At 39.4% G+C, this 17,131-nt stretch overlaps 1 protein-coding gene across 5 annotated transcripts in view; it reads right to left on the bottom strand.

Moving 5' to 3' along the window:
* Positions 1 to 17,131, bottom strand: part of MAF (MAF bZIP transcription factor) — a gene marked incomplete at its 5' end in the record, with an annotated part of 353,201 nt that overhangs the window by 281,682 nt on the left and 54,388 nt on the right. For 4 of the 5 annotated variants that reach the window (XR_014176243.1, XR_014176244.1, XR_014176245.1 and 1 more), the window contains 2 exons: positions 16,126 to 16,229; positions 16,957 to 17,119. Of the gene's footprint in view, positions 1 to 16,125; positions 16,230 to 16,956; positions 17,120 to 17,131 lie in introns of those variants that run through there. The other variant, XR_014176242.1, reaches the window with a different exon arrangement.

The following is a 17,131-nucleotide window of genomic DNA, read 5'->3' as shown; positions in this document are numbered from 1 at the left end:
TTGAGATCTCTACACATATCCAGAATCACGGATGCTCTGCTCTTTAGTTCTTCTCCTTCTTTTTCACATTCGTCTTTGCTCCGTAACACTTCTTCATTCTACTTGACAAAAATCCTTACGATTAATTTCTGAAATGCTTATGAATGTCTGTTTAACAAATGCAGTAAGTTACAGTAAAATTAATGTATTAATTTAATTAAGGAATTACATGTTTGCTTTCTTTGCGATTATTTTTATTGCCCTGCAATCAATAGACTTGAAAGTCTCATAACTACCATTATTTCTAAGAACATCCCTAAATCCATCTCTCAAGTTAACTATTGTTCAGTTATTCTCTTTTATTAGAAATTCAGGGGGGTGATGAACAATTTAGCAAAACATCCTTATGCATAAAACAAAAGCAATACATATGAGCAGTTAGTGGGATCCTCATTTTATATACGTATGTATGTATGTATGTATGTATGTATGTATGTATGTATGTATGTATGTGTGTTACAACCCCTGGTATGCCCAAATATAATATGATAAAGGAGGAGAGCCTGTGGTGTAGTGGCTAACAAATTTCCAACTGTACAAATACTACCTCTCTCAGGCACAGCACACATGTAGATTCTGCATACATGTGAAGTGTGGGGCTGGGATATTAGAAGGAAGGAATTCTTATTATGATTAATGAATACCACAACTACTTTCCTATTTAAGCTTCCCAGTAGCCTCTAAAGCAGCTGTACCTTATTCTTCCTTTTAAATTGGAGGAGTGCTTATTGATCCTGCAGCAAACGGGGGTGGGGGGCGGGGTTGGGGGGGATGGTTTTGTGGGAAAGAGCTAATTTCCAGCATAGTTATGGCTTGACCTTAGAATACCAGTTTTTTTGCATTGTATGACCCTTCTTAGCAATCTTTCATACTGTAAACCAGTGTTTCTCAACCTTGGCAATGTTAAGATGTGTAGATTTCAGCTCCCAGAAAGCCCCAGCCTACACTGCTCCAGACTCCAAATCCCTCACATAGGGGAGCTATCTTAGGTTGAGTTCTGACTACAGGTACTCCTTGACTTTATTTATTTATCATTTTATTTACTTAGTTTGTCAAACATGTACGAGATAACAGGTATAAGTATAAACATGGACATGAACACAGGAAATGGGTACAAATAAATGGGGACAGTAGGACAGGGACGGTAGGCATGCTGGTGCGCTTATGCACGGCCCCTTACAGACCTCTTAGGAAAGGGGTGAGGTCCACGCTAGACAGTTTAAAATTAAAGTTATGGGGATTTGAGGATGTAACAATGGAGTCAGGTGGTGCATTCCAGGCATTGATCACTCTGTTGCTGAACTCATATTTTCTGCAATCGAGTTTGGAGCGGTTTACCTTGAGTTTGTAGCTATTGTTTGCCTGTGTACTATTGCAGTTGAAGCTGAAGTAGTCATTGACAGGTAGGACATTGTAGCAGACAATTTTGTGCAAAGCGCATATGAAGCGAACCGGTACCAGTTCGCTTAGGAACCACCCCTGACTGCAACCATTGTAAATGTGAGTCAATTGTCAAGCATCTGAATTTGATCACATGATCATGGGGATGCTGAACAGTTGTAAGTGAGGAAAAATGGTCTTAATAAGTCACTTCTTTCAGCGTCATTGTAACTTCGAATGTCACTAGGTGAACTATTGTAAGTTGAGGACTATCTGTACAAGTTTAATATGCAATGGAGTTTAACCCTACAAGTTTAATATGCAACTTCAGAGAGGTGCTTGTCTTAGACCAAGGAAATTAAAAAAATGGTATTTCAAGTGGGAAACAAGAAAATTAGCTAAGCTGGGCTGCAATCTTGTAGAAGATGCAATGCCTCCTTGGAGGAATCTAGTGAGGTGCAACAGATTTGCTATTTTCCAAAAATAGCTTGCCTATTTGCAAAGGAAAGAGATAGTTCCAAGATATCTTAATTCTCTCATCCAAAGGAAGCAAAATCTATAATGCTAGCCCCCAGGACCCTCCAATGCTCAGGGGATGTGAAGTGGGGTATGCATGTAACAATATATAATTTTGTGTTTGTATGTATGTTGTACGTTGCATATCAGGCATTCACCGCTTCCATGGACGAGTGTGCAATCAAACTTGCCATAAGACAGTAGTCCTTGATTGTCATCAGCTGTAGCTCATTATTCTCTCAAGGCTTCCTTGTGTCAATCGATAGGAAACAATGTGTAATCACTTTCCATTGATTGCAAATCAGTTTGCATAGACTGGCACTGGAGTCCTTGACGGGATAACAAGCGATGCCTTGTTGCCCGTTTTAGGGGCCAAGTGGCCAATATGCCATCATCTAACAAGCCCTTTTCCTGCTTGGCACTTGAAAATAAGACAGACTTCCAAGAGGGAGAGAAGCAATATTGTGGCAATGATACAACGGGTAGAAGGCTGAGTTCCACTTTGCCTTAAATGGATTGATGCAAACAAGGGCAGCATATGGCAGAGCTGTCAATAAACTGTCAGATTGATCCCTGATGTCCACTTCGTACAGGCACAGAGGTTCCCATCAGGCTCCATGGTCGACTCTTGAAATAATTTATGAGTGTTCGTTTTTCATTGTTCTTTGCCTACAGACAGAATCTTGCCAGACTGAAGCAATTATCAGTATAACTGCTGGTATACTTTGTGAACTGCTAGGGATGGGCAGTCTTAGCCCTCTTCATGTTACCAAAAATTCTGAGCTCTGCTGCCTCTTTGCCCACTGGGAAACAGTCCTTCCTTCTGGGCCTCCAGATTACCTTCCACCACAGTAGCCCTCTAAAGCTGGGTCATATTAGTAATGATAACCAATGGAACACACCCATGTTAGCATAGGAGGAAAGTCACAAGGAACCAAACTAGATTCTGAATTGGTGGAGAGCAAAGTTTGTTGCCTTGTTTTGCAATATGTTGAATCAAAACGTTTCATACACATGTTTTATCGTTAAGTAACAGGCATAGCTGATGTACTGTATATTCTGAAGTTCTGCACTTCATCTTCACTTTTCATGAGCTGAGATAAGCCAGAATAAGGAATTTATATTTAAGTATTAATTTTATGCAGTAATGCTTTGTTCTTTGTTTCTTTATTAGATTTGTGTGCAGCCCATTTCATCTAGAGGTGACTCTGGACAGTTTACAAATGCTGGTATTAAAAACTGATAAACATCAAAACAATAAATAAAAATAATAATGATACTTTACAATTGAAACACAGGGGGAAAGGAGAATGATGTACACGGGGAGAGGTGGGATCTTCTCTTAGTCCGATAGCACCTCTATAGCCAGCTCTTCCTTATAGAACAGTGATGGCTAACCTTTTCTGGACTGAGTGCCCCAAGCATGCATGTGCATGTTTGAATGCACTCGTGTGTGCCCGAACCCCCAAAATGCAATGCACATGCCCCCCCCCATGCACATGCAGCCCCTGTATGCGTGTGCAGCCTCTTGCCCTGCCCCTGCATGTGTGTATTCTTTGAGAGATAGATAACTTGGACAGTATCGGCCTTTTGTAAGACATTGATGATCTGGCTTATCTCTTGATATTAGGCTTAGGTGTTATGTTAGCCTGTCTTTAAAGGGATGATTAGGTGAATGTTTGAGTGGCTTCAGGTATGTGTTGCATTTATTTGACATTTTGTTTGTTGTTTTTAATTTGCTGTTAGCTCCCCAGAATCTTATTTTGGAATTGGTTGGCCATGTAAACTGAATCAATCAATCTATCTATCCAGCCAATACCCCTGGGCATAATCTTTAATTAGCAATATTTTTAAGGTGGCATGGGGGAGGAAATATGAGGTAGAAAATATTTAAACCCAAGGCTGTTATAGAAAAGCGCAGTTGAACTCTTTTGAAAATCTAGAAAAGAGATAAAAATGTATCTCCAGAAGTTGCTACTGAAATTTCCATCAAAGCAAATTTCTTAATAATTGTAAATAATCCAGCAAAACTTCCAAGGGATATACAAAAAAATAAAATCTGAAATAGAATTTTGTAAAAGGAATTTTGCTGTTTTCCCCATGCTGTTTTGGATTAGACCAAGTGGTTATCACTAAAGCAGTTTGTGTGTAAAGTGTAAATAAGGTCCTTGTATATATTTTTAAAAGCCAAATGTTTATGTTTGGTTTAGGAAATGGAAGGAATTTCCTTGACAAAAATAAATTATGAAAACATATTGTAGATGAAGTTTTAGCACAGGTAATCCTTGACTTACAATACAACAGTTCATTTTGTGTTTAATTTAAAGTTATAATGGCACTGGGAAAAAGTGCCATATAACTGTTTTTCACACTCACGATCATGTGATCATTTAGATTAACAGAGTTGGAAGGGACCTTATAAGTCACTTAGTCCAACTTGGAGACCCGACACCATTTCTGACAAATGGCAGTCCAATCTTTTGTTGAAAGCTTCTAGTGATGAAGCTCCCACAACTTCTGAAGGCAACTTCTGTTCCATTGGTTGATTGTTCTCACTGTCAGAAAGTTCCTCCTTATTTCTAGGTTGACTCTCTCCTTAGTCAGTTTCCATCCATTATTCCTTGTCTGGTCTTCAGGTGCTTTGGAAAATAGCTTGACCCCCCCCCCTTCCTCTCTGTGGCAGCCCCTCAAATATTGAAACAGTGCTATCCTGTCTCCCCTGGTCCTTCTCTTCACTAGACTAGCCATGCCCAGTTCCTGCAACCATTCTTCATGTTTTAGTCTCCAGTCCCCTAATCATCCTGGTTGCTCTTCTCTGCACTCTTTCTAGAGTCTCAATATTTTTTTATAGTGTGGTAACCAAAACTGGATGCAGTACTCTAGGTGTGGTCTTACTAGGGCTTTATAGAGTGGCAACTGGCATGTATTTATAACAAGAATGCAATGTTTCAGGGTCATGCGATCACTTTTTGTGGGGAAGACAGATTCACTTAACAATTGTGCTACTAACTTAAACAACTGCAATGATTCACTTAACAACTGTCTCACTTAGCAATAGAAACGTTGGGCTCAACTGTGGACTTAAGTTGAGGACTACTTGTATATTCTTTGGCACCTATTTAAAGACTCTGAATTTAAAGTCCAGGTAGGATGTGCTATGGCGGCAAACTACAGATGGCTCAAGAATTTCTATTCAGGGGTGGGCTGCTACGGGTTCGCCCATAGCTAACATTATGGCTGGCTTGGAGAACCTCTAAATCCCACCCCTGGCTGGCCCCACCCCTCCTGCCCCTCCCCTCCCACCCTGCCCCTCCCCATCCCTCCCAGGAGCATCCATGCAGCCTGTTTTGGATGCAAGGTAAGCGCAGGGCCTGTGCGGAGGCTCAGGGCGGGGGACAAATGGACCTCCCAGAAGTTCCGGAGGGCCTCCTGAGCCCAGGGGAAGCAGTTTTCACTCAACCAGAGGCTCGAGGAAAGCCTCCGGAGCCTGGGGAAGGTGAAAATGCCCCCCACCGTCCCATGGTGCAGGAGGCCAACTAGGCCACACCCACCATGGCCACACCCACCCATCACCCGGGCAGAGAACTCGTTGCTGAAATTTCTGAAGCCCACCTCTGTTTTTATTCTAGGTATATAACTTTAATTTTTTCTATTTTCAGTTTAACAGAAATATACTTAATGGATTGAACAGTAAATCGTCATCTTCTTATCTGGAGTTAAAACTGTGTTCAGGAAATTTTACTGACAGCATTGCAGGCATTTTAATTAATTATTTTGAAATACTTTATGAGTTGTTGAATATTACATCTAACTGAAAGAATTTATAAATGCTATCACTCTAGCAGAGTTGTGACTGGCTAATTTTAGAGTTAAGGATGGAAATAAAAAGAAATGCTCCAGGGAACAGATAAGGAACTAAGAGAAGAGCCAGGAAAAATATTACAGAATGAAAAACAAGGAGACATGGCTAATAATTAAAAGCATTTGGGGCTTTTGTCAATTTTTCTCTAGGTACTTCCATTAATGATCTTTAGACTGTTAAAGTGCAACTTCTTTGTAATCATCCCAGTAATATCTGTAATGGCTTCTCTGCAAGATGAGATGTCATTAAGAAAGGGGAAACATCTGAATTGCCTGTGGTCAATCTTTTAGGAATTTATTCTACAAATAAGGATGGGAAACCAAACACTTTAGGAAATTCTGTTGACTCCTTTTCTTCACGTTGAACAAAGATCAATGCAAGAGGCTGAGGATACATCACTTTACCTTACTTGAAATCCTAAAATAATTTCATTTTCTTTGAAGGGAACACTGTGAGATGTTGGTACAAAGTGCCAGAGCCCACTGTGACAACATTGCCAAAAAGGCATTAAGAGTTGTTAACCTAATCTTGCATAGCTTCTTCTCTGGTAATATTGTACTGCTAACTGCATACAAAACTTTTGCTAGACCAAAACAGTTCATCTGTCTGGAACCCGCACTGCATATCGGCCATTAATACAATTGAGCGAGTCCAGGGGTATTTCACCAGAAGAGTCCTCTGCTTCTCTGTTCGCAACACTAGATGAAACAAGATGCAAAAATCTTGGAAGTTAAAGAGTCCCTTAAAAAGATAAAAATTAAAAACAAAGGAAGGATACTAATATATGCAAATCAGACAAGCAGGAGATGGAGATCGAAGTAGAAATCATTTGGTTGACCATGTCACAACAATTACTTGCTTGTATTTTCTCTTGCTGGCTCAAGACTTTGTAAAGGAATGACCCAATTTGATGTAGGACAAATTTCCATAACACAAGACTCATATCCCGTTCCATTCCCCAGCTTTGCAAGTGAAGGATGAGGGAAGGGACACTGCTAGGAAGCGAAGGGTGGCTAAGGGATCAATTCATGAGATCAGCTGGGAGTTTGGCAGCTGGTCGGAATTCCTTGCACAAGCCGTGCAAGTGTATTGCACCTCCCTCCTGGGCAGGGGAGGATCCCCATTTCATGAGATTTGCTTTTTGGGAGAGAACATTTCCACAGACTGTATTAAAACCCCAGCCAGGAATCAACTCTTTTGGACTGAGATGGGTGATGGGGAGTTACGGTCTATGTAGCACTGTTGAGCAATGAGATGGCTGAGTTACAGGACTGTAAATCTGCCATTGTTGGCGGACAATGGTTATGAGATGGGTTTGTCAGCACTGCTGAAGACAGGGGTGATTTATCTCTCCATTGTTGGCTGTAGGCAAGGGCCAGACAGACAGCTTAACTTTGCTTGCGTTGCGTGTCCACAAGCCGGACTTAAATCAGTCTCTTAATACAGGGCAAATAAATTGCTAAGAGTGCTGATGGGCTGCACCTCCTTTACCAGCATGGGTCCATACCTTTCACTAATGTACTTATGTTTATATATTGCATGTTTTTATTCTGCCCCTCTTCCAGGGCGACATTGATGCTATTTTCCACTGTTTTATCCTGACGTTCCAGGAAGGTTGAAAAGCTGAGAGGCTAAGGTTAGCCCAAAAGCATGGAGTAGAATTAATGGTGTAGGAATGATTTAAAACCTGGTTCTCTCCCTTGTTTAACACTATTATTACAGTCCTTCAGCTACTTGCTGAAAGGTTTGATATTTCACATCCTGCAATAAATTTATGATGCTGCTCCACAGCAGTTGGTTTAGCATTGTGGCATGGAGCTTTAAGTTCAAACCCCAGCCTTTTGTTAATATCCCACTGATTTAGGCAAGTCACTATCTCACCCTGAGTCCCTCTGCTGCAAAAGAGCTGGGTGATAAATAGAGCTGTCACTGCCTGGTTATTTCTACCCATCCCACTCAATCCGGCAGGAGAGGCATGCTTCATGTCCCATTACCTAAGGAATGCTGACTAGAAGGGCTCAGCAAGAGAACCTTTTCTGCCATGGTGCCTGCCTGTTGGGTAGCCTTTTGCACAGCTATGAAAACATGGTTTTATGCCTAAGTCTGGAGCCCTGGGGTGCAGTGACAGACCTCATCTTCTGCTCATGTTTTATTTTTATATTACTGTTTCCTGATTGCTTATTTGCACCCTATAACTATCATTAAGTGTTGTACCTTATGATTCTTGATGAATATATCTTGTCCTTTTATGTATACTGAGAGCATCTGCACCAAAGACAAATTCCTTGTGTGTCCAATCACACTTGGCCAATAAAGAATTCTATTCTATTCTATTCTATTCTACTCTACTCTACTCTACTCTACTCTACTCTACTCTACTCTACTCTACTTTATGTTAATGACTGGTTTGCAATGTTTGGCTGAAATCTGTTTTTATTTTTTCCACTATATGTAACAGAATAACAGAGTTGGGAGGGACTTTGGACGTCTTCCAACAGGACACCCTACACCATTTTAAAAATCCAATATCCTCTTAAAACTTCTGGAGGCAAGTCTTTCCACTGATTAATTGTTCTAACTGTTCAGGAAATTTCTCCTTAATTCTAGATTGATTCTCTTTAGAAGTGTGGGAGCTTCCTCACTGGAAGCTTTCAAGAAGAGACTGGACTGCCACCTGTCAGAAATGGTGTAGGGTCTCCTACTTGAGTGGGGGGTTGGACTCAATAACCTACAAGACCCCTTCCAATTCTGTTATTTTGCATTCTCCTCTTGGTTAGTTTCCATTCATTGTTTCTTGTCCTGCCTTCAGGTGCGTTGAGAATAGGTTGACCCCCTCTTCTCTGTTTGCAGCCCCTTAGATACTGTTATCATGTCTCTCTTATCCTTCTTTTCATTAAACTAGCCATACCCAATTCTTGCAACAATTCTTCAAATGTTTTAGTCTCCAGTTCCCTAATCATCTTTTTTTGCTCTTTTCTGTACTATTTCTAGAGTCTCAATATCTTTTTTACATTATGGCAACCAAAACTGGTCTTACCGAGGCCTTATAAAGTGGCACTAACACTTCACATAATCTTGATTCTATCCTCTCTTGTAAGTGTGTGAGACATGGGCAGCTATAGCAATCAAATGAGTTAATGAATGGTTGAATTCTGGGACTCTTGGGATAAAACTTGAATAGTGCTTTGGAAACATGAAATATTATCTTCAAAACACATCGTGGATTGCAAAGGTGGGATGCAGATGTTTAGCTGAATGGCATTGATTTATGAGGTAATGATTACAAATGAGAAGAACTACAGATAAAATTAAAATGGAAAGGAACTTTTCAAAACCAAAGGAGGAAATGGGAAATGGCTAAAGAATAAGAGTGGCAAAGATTAATATAGGAGAAAGAAAAAAAACATCTTACTATTCCCATGTCCTGTATTAGCTTATACTATGCCACATTTTCTAAAAAGGGAAATAGGAATAATCATGGATAAAGAAAAGGATAAAGAAAAGTTGCTTTTCTTAGGACTAGAATAAGAAGCATACCATTTCTCAAACACAGCTTTAAAAAGAAATTCCTAAAATTTCTGTCCTTGTCAGGGTCCAAGAAATGACACAAGCAGATTTCTTTATTGATCTATATCTACAGCCAGAATCCTAACCCTAAAACAGATGACTACCTAGATGAAGCATATATTCTGGGAACTATTAAGGAGGAACCATCTTTACCCTCTTTCTCTCACACAAACTATCTATGAACTAAATTGTCTCTTGCCCCTCTGGAATGGACTCCCTCTCTCCTGGAAATCTGGCCCACTATATTCCATCACAGTCCTAGAACATAGAATTTCTGCTTAAACAATATCCAATGTTGTACACTAGGTGCACAAAGACATTGTGCATCAGCCTAGGAGGATGAGATTCAAATGCAAAATCCCTTAGAAAGTGAAAGTGCTGTTAAGCTCCTTGCAGCCTCATGAAGGCCCTAAGTTTTCTGTAATATTTGCTTTCAAGCAAATTCCTGGAATGAGAACTACAGTCCTTGCACTTCATTCCTGTAAGGAAGGTTGTAACTTTGGTCCCTGCTTTAAGCCCCTGAGAAACTGAGTTTGATAGAATTTTATTAGCTGGCACTAAGCTGCTTAGCAATATGGCTCAGTACTCTGGCCAGGTCAGTGACACAGTGGAGAATACACTTTCTGTATAGAAATCTTAGACATTTCATTTGAACAAAAATATTTAGAATTGCTGCTGGCAGGAATGAACTAGATCGGGGGAGTCTCCAAATCTGGCAACATTAAGACTTGTGGACTTCAAATCTCAGAATTCCTCAGCCAGCCACACACTAAACAAGCTTTAAAAGAGACCGCCAGCCACATTGTATTATGCATGGCAGTTGGATCTAATAGGCTATGTGAAGACAGGAATTGTGTTTGGTTAACCTGACTTAGACAATATGTGGTACCTTCAAATCCCTCCGTTAAGCTTTCCTCCAAGCGGCCATTTTCTACAACTTCCAGAATTTCTAGCAAATATAGGATACTGGCAAAACAAAAAACAAAAAACAAAACAAAAAACCTTGTATATTTGCACCACACATAAGTAAATCTCTATATCTAAAAATGGCTGTGTATGTGTGTGTGTGTGAGTATGTGTGTGTGTTCCAGCATAACTCTGGAACGCCTCAAGCAATTTCAACCAAACTTGGTACACAGATGACTTACTCTCTGGTAACAAATTATGTGGGGGTAAGACACCCCTAACACCCCTTGGGAGGGTATTCTGTTATGATCTAGCCTTTTGTGCCATACTGCCATACTGGCTTCTACTGTACAGCGCATTGCAATTGCCATGGTAACAGCTTCACAGTACTCCACAAAGGGGATCCCTCTGGTAAGGGGGGAAATCCAATGTTAGAAATTACGTTTGATTCGGATATTTTCATCAAGGCTTTGATTATTTTTGAGGACAAATGTATGGCTTCTGGGGGCACAGGGAAAACATTTGTAATTAATTTAATTGTTGCCGGGTTTTTCCTGTCTAATATAGGATTAGGATAAATAAATACCTGGGCAATGCCGGGTTATCAGCTAGTAGTAAATAAATAGGAGCTTGGAAATTGAACCGGCCATTCAGTTACTAGGAATTTTGGTCAAAAGCTCATATAAATTTGAAGAAAGGAATGAGGAAGAAAGTGAGTGGAAAAAAAGAAAGAAAAACAATTCTGTTTATGTGTATACTGGCTGTGGATAAAAGCAGAGATTTAGATTTGCACAATGAATTGGAGCATTTTATGTGTGCCTATGCACAACTTTTATTTGGAGAGTAAATGAGATCCTTTGCAGAGGCTGTTGTGATACATTCCATGACAGCTGAAGCAGGAATGTTAGAAACAAATTGCTAAACTACATCAGGAGAAGTGGAGGAGCTTCCATTGATAAACAAATAATTCTCTCAACATTGTCAAACTATTTACTAAGTCTGCACTACTATTAATCTTCTCATTATTCCTATCACCCGTCTCTTCCCACTATGACTGTATGACTGTAACTTTGTTGCTTCTATCCTTATGATTTATATTGATTGTTTCCTAATATGACTTGATTGCTTATTTGTACCCTAAGACTATCATTAAGTGTTGTACCTTATGATTCATGACAAATGTATCTTTTATTTTATGTACACTGAGAGCATATGCACCAAAGGCAAATTCCTTGAGTGTCCAATCACACTTGGCCAATAAAAAAAGTATTCTATTCTATTCTATTCTATTCTATTCTATTCTATTCTATAAGACCCACAACTTTCTAAGAATAGTTTTTAACCTAACAATATTAGGAAAAACTTGCTCCAAATCGAATCAGTGATCATTAACTGTGATCATTAACCAGCCCAAAGCAAATAAAATAACAAAGGAAAGAAGTTTCACTTAAAATTCAAGGGCCTTTAAAAATAAAAAGGTAAATCGGTGCACCACTTAGGACTGAGAATAAGCTGTATCTATTACACCATAATCAAGCAAGTTCAATTGCTTTTGGTTAACATGAGCTTATTTTGCAGAGCCTGGCTAAATTATACATTGTCTCAGGGTTGGTAATAGATAACTATGGATATGGTTGGGAAGTGACCCCTGTAAACATTAGATATTGAGTGATAACTATATCTACTTGGACTCTGCAAAAGAGTCTGCAACTAATTCACTTGGATGCCTTCTATTTGTACTGGCCCCCATTGTAGCACAAATACGACAGTGGCAAAAGTCTGGCTAGTGTTCATTTCACCCTAATCCACAAAAACTGGATTTGGAAATCTGAAACAAAAATTCAGAAGTGGATATGCTGTGGCATACAAACAAGTGGAGTTATGGCAATAGGTTGACTTCCATTTTAAAAAAAAGGCTTCTTAAGGACTATATCAATCAGAACCATAGAATCATAGACTCGTAGGCTGAAAGGTCTTCTAGTCCAGGGGTCCCCAACTCCCAGCCCACTGGTCCTCAGCATGCCAGCAACCAGGCCATGCAAACAAATGAAGCCCCATCCACAGTATGTAGGCAGCGTGCAAAACCACTCCCAGTCCAGTCCACGGAAAAACCTTTCTCCATGAAATAGGTCCCTGGTGCCCAAAAGGCTGGGGAGTGCTGTTCTAGATCAACCACCTTTCTAAGGCAGGAGATCATATTGTACTCTGGAAAAATCCTGAAGCTGTCCAATTTTTCTTGAACACCTCCAGTGATGGAACGCACCCACAACTTTGGGAAACAAGCTGTTCCATTGATTAATTGTTCTTACTCTCAGGAAATCACTCTTTTAAAAAGGCTTCCATCTATTACTTCTTATCCTGCCCTCTGTTCTCTGTTCTTTGTAGAGAAATTCGAACCCGCTCCTCCCTGTGACAGCCCCTGGAAGACAGCTATCGTGTCACTACTAATCCTTCTCTTCAATAGAATAGAGTTACTAGTTGAAAGGGCTCTATCTTTTCAAACAAATAATTTAGAGAAAAATGTTCCATTTATTTGCATATCACTTGTCAGGATCCATCACACAAACACCAGAGACAACCTTTTGTCAACATCAATAACATTTAGACTTATATATTGGTCTCTACTGCTTTACATCACTCTTTGAGTGGTTTCTAAATGTCAGCATATTGCCCCCAACAATCTGGATCCTTATTTTACCAACCATGGAAGGATGGAAGGCTGAGTCAACCTTGAGCCGGTCAGGTTTGAACTCCCAACTGTGAGCAGAGCAATATTGAATTCTAACCACTGCGCCACCAGGGCTCAAACTGTGCCTTTTGGAATTAAAGTAGCCAACAAGTCAACTTATTGCCCATTAATTCATCTGGCAGTCCATACTTCCATACTGGATTCTTTACTATGGTATCAATCTATTAATAAAATCTTTTGCTTCTTTAAAAGATTGTTTATTCATGTCAGAAGCAGCACAATTAAAATAAGGCAATATGACGTAAAAATACAAGATTAAAATATGTACAAATTAAACATAACTTGCCCAGAAACTGACAACATTGTGTTCTGTTACGCTGCCATGAGGTCAAATGTACCCTGATCAGGACACAAAGAATAGGTATACAGGTCTGCATGCTACCACAATTGCAAAGAACAGAAGCCAAAAGATAGCTCCATTAGTTCAGAGTGTTTCTGGATCTTCTTGTACCTGTGCAGAGTCTATTTTAAGTTTAAAACCTTAGAATGGCAGATGGAAGAGGGAATGAATACCATATTTTTCGGAGTATAAGACGCACCTTAGTTTTTTGGGAGGAAAATAGGAAAACAAAATCTGCCTACCAGGTATTCATCTGGCTAGAGTCCTTAGTCTGGTCAGCTTCAGCACATAAGTTTGCTGGTTTTGAGTGCGCATGCTTTTTATTCCCTGGTTGGGGATAAAAACCAGCTTCTAAAGCACAGCTGACCATCAGAGAGAGAAGCAATGAGAAAAGCAGGCAAAGCATGGAAGAACTACATTAGGAGTATAAGACGCACACAAATTTTCAGCCTCTTTTACGGGAAAAAAAATGTAACTTACACCCCAAAAATACAGTATCTGCTGTTGTAGAAGGTAAACATTAGTATAAAAATAGAAGAGAAGGGGAGTTAACCGTCTTTCCGTGGACACTGTCTCAATTGCAAAGCTAAAATTGATTAGAGATCCAGAAGCCATACTAAGCACAATGCCAGCACAATGCCAGATCTGATCAGGGGTGTCTCTTACACAGAAAATACGGACCTATCTCTATCAATAGTCAATGCTGGAAGAGCAGGATTCTCAGGCCCAACCGCACATTAACTTAGTCATACGAGTTAGATAAGTCTAAATCATCAGATGATGCAGCTCATTAGATCAACCACAAGCTGCTCAAACTGGGAAATCAAGCTACGATCTGAACTTTTATAGTCTGAGTGGCAGAGTGATGCCTCTTTTTCATTTAATGGTGGCTTAACTAGAGACTGAAATCAGCCCTTTGATGCTACTTAAGTGCAACATAAAATCAGCCCGGTAACGTCTTCATTTTCTTGGCAAGTCACCATAAAAACTTTGATGCACATTCCTTTGGTTCCTAATATTTTAATGACATTTGTCTTATTAACATAACAGATGGATGGGAACAAGTGATAAGCTAAATCAGAAGTCAAACTCATTTCTTTCTCTCGGATGTGTTCATTTTCTATTTGTAGGGAGAATTTAAAATAACAGAGTGCTGCAAAACCTCTTTAGTTCCTGGAAATTCTGTATCATTTTCTTGCACAGGCAAACTAAACGTGAGATGCCAATAGAACCCCCCAAAAAGGACATAAAAACCAAATCCCCCCCATCTGAAAACAGCTTTTTCCCAAAAGAACAACTGTTCCTCATACGCATTACTGCTTTTCAGTGTCCCTTCAGTGTTTTGAAACACTGTTTTATAGGTCTCCAGTGATAATATGCTGGATGTAACTAACAATTATATTATTTTTGCCTTGCTAATTGTATCCAACTGGAATTTCTTCTGCAGCTAACAAGAAACATTTATGGCAAATAGAGGGAACGGTGGAGATAAAGCAATTGGCAAAAAGCAGGATGCTTAAGTATCATAAAACAGCCAGGATCCAAACAGGTGCGAGATAAAGCAATATAAATAAACTGCTCTGTATGCAGCGCACCGCCCGGCAGAGTTGTGTAAAAAATAAATAAGAATTGGATGAAATCACTTTGCTCCTATCCAGAGGAAAATTTAACAAAGCCATTCCTTGTGTCAGCTAATTAGTTCCAACAGCTGGGAAAACATTTCTCAAGTGGAAACTTAAAAAAAGTTAAAAGTTGTTCTATAAAATGAAAAACAAAGATGCGATCAGATATACAAAATGCTTCAGGGACTCTAAGATGTAGTTTCTCTAGCTATTTCCTAACATTTCCAATGACCACACTCCAAATACTTTAAAAGCAACCTTTCCATCCTTTTCTTATCTCTAGCTCTGTCTGGTTAGGTTACCTAGGGTTTTAGCACTATTGACTAAAAACATTTTCTGCCTGAATCCACAAGGTGACCCTGGATGAGTTGATCCTGAAAGGTTATGACATCTGTTCTTGTTTTTTGAGATCAACAGAGATCAACAGAGTTTTTCAAGATCAACAACTTCTTCAAATCAGACCATTCCCCTCCATGGTGTGGGAGGGCCAGTCCTGCATAACCAGCCTTTATGGAGTGAAAAGGAAATAGAATGTGAGCAACCCATTTACATTAGGCTTGGCATGAAAATATGATCACCTTCAGTTCAACCAATTTGACAGGACAAGAATTGAAAATGGTTTGCCAAGAGAGGCTACAAATTCCTACTTTCTAGACATCAAGAATAACCCAACCAAACATCCTGGCTCTTTACAAGCCAACCTTGTTGCAAATGAAAAAGAAAGCAGAAACAAAGACTCTAATCAAGTTCATCCCTGCTCACAGTATAAACTACAAGCCGAAAAGGGAGAGCTGCAAAACTGTCAACCCACCATTCCTTTTAAAGGATGAGAAATTCAAGAGCTGTGAAGAGGCGGAAAACAAAAACTCCCTCCATTGCAAAATGCTGCAAGAGGAAATATTAGCTCTGCATAGAGCTGGGCTCTAGTTAAGCAATAAATATATTCAATTTTTCCATCACTGTTTTTATCAGGAGAACACAAAAGTAAAAAAAAAATAACAACACAATCTCCACTTTTTAAAAGGGCTTGTTAAATCCTAATGACAACTCTAAAATGAATGGATAATGTAAGAAGGAAACTCTTTTATCTTCAACATTATTCAAACAATATATAACCTTTCTTTTTAAAGTAAACTATTCCTACCTGCTTCTGTGTTGAAAGGTTCTCCGAGTCTGAAGGAAGCACCTTTTCATGAATTCAAGTACACCAATAAAGGTCAAGGAGAGGCATTGTGGTGGGTTACTCGTCTGCAAAAAGAAAAAAGAAAAATGCTTATGATGGGCCTAATTAATTAAAATGAATTTATTTATTTATTTAGCATATGGAATATCATACATGGACTAAGTAATATACTGTATATGAACATTTCACCTAGATTAGTAGAACCCAATAAAATGTTAAAAAGATTGTGTTCAAATATCAAGGTCTTGGCTGTATAACAACTGAAGCGCAGCATTGTTTATGTTAAAAAAAAACACACCCCAGTTATATGCCCTTATCTTACAGTCAATCACGATGTGATTTAAAGTTCGAATCTCACCAGGCTCAAGGTTGACTCAGCCTTCCATCCTTTCGAGGTGGGTAAAATGAGGACCCAGATTGTTGGGGGCAAAAATGCTGACTCTGCAAACCGCTTAGAGAGGGCTGTAAAAGCACTATGGAGTGGTATATAAGTCTAAGTGCTATTGCTATTTAACCTCATATCGTGCTACTCCATAAACTATGTCTTGCAAGCCACAAAAGCTAGCTTCAAAAATCACACTAAATCAGAACCATAGAAAACGATAGCTTAGCATGATGTATGTAATATTTCTAAAGCCATCCATCATTTTCTCTCTCTCTTCAGGCAAGGCAACAGTTCCAACTATCCACATATCCAAAGGGAACTATCTATCCCCTTATCTGAAGAGAACAAATTCTCACCCAGCCTTATTACCTCAGCAGCTCTCAGAGTTAAAGGCTTTAAAAACTTACCAGGTGGAGAATATTTCAATGATGGCCCCCAGCAGGAAATTCAGTTGCTTTTTAATATTTGTAAACCTCCTTCAAATAGTTGATAAAGGTTGAGACATAAAGGTTTCCAATAGAACTTACAAAAGAGTCTGTGGACCTCCATTTTAATTTCCCACAGTGCTCTAGGGGGGCCGTT

The sequence above is a fragment of the Natrix helvetica genome (genome assembly GCF_964273705.1).
Source record: "Natrix helvetica genome assembly, chromosome: 10".
Lineage (NCBI taxonomy): Eukaryota > Metazoa > Chordata > Lepidosauria > Squamata > Natricidae > Natrix > Natrix helvetica.
This window is presented reverse-complemented; position numbering and strand designations above follow the sequence as displayed.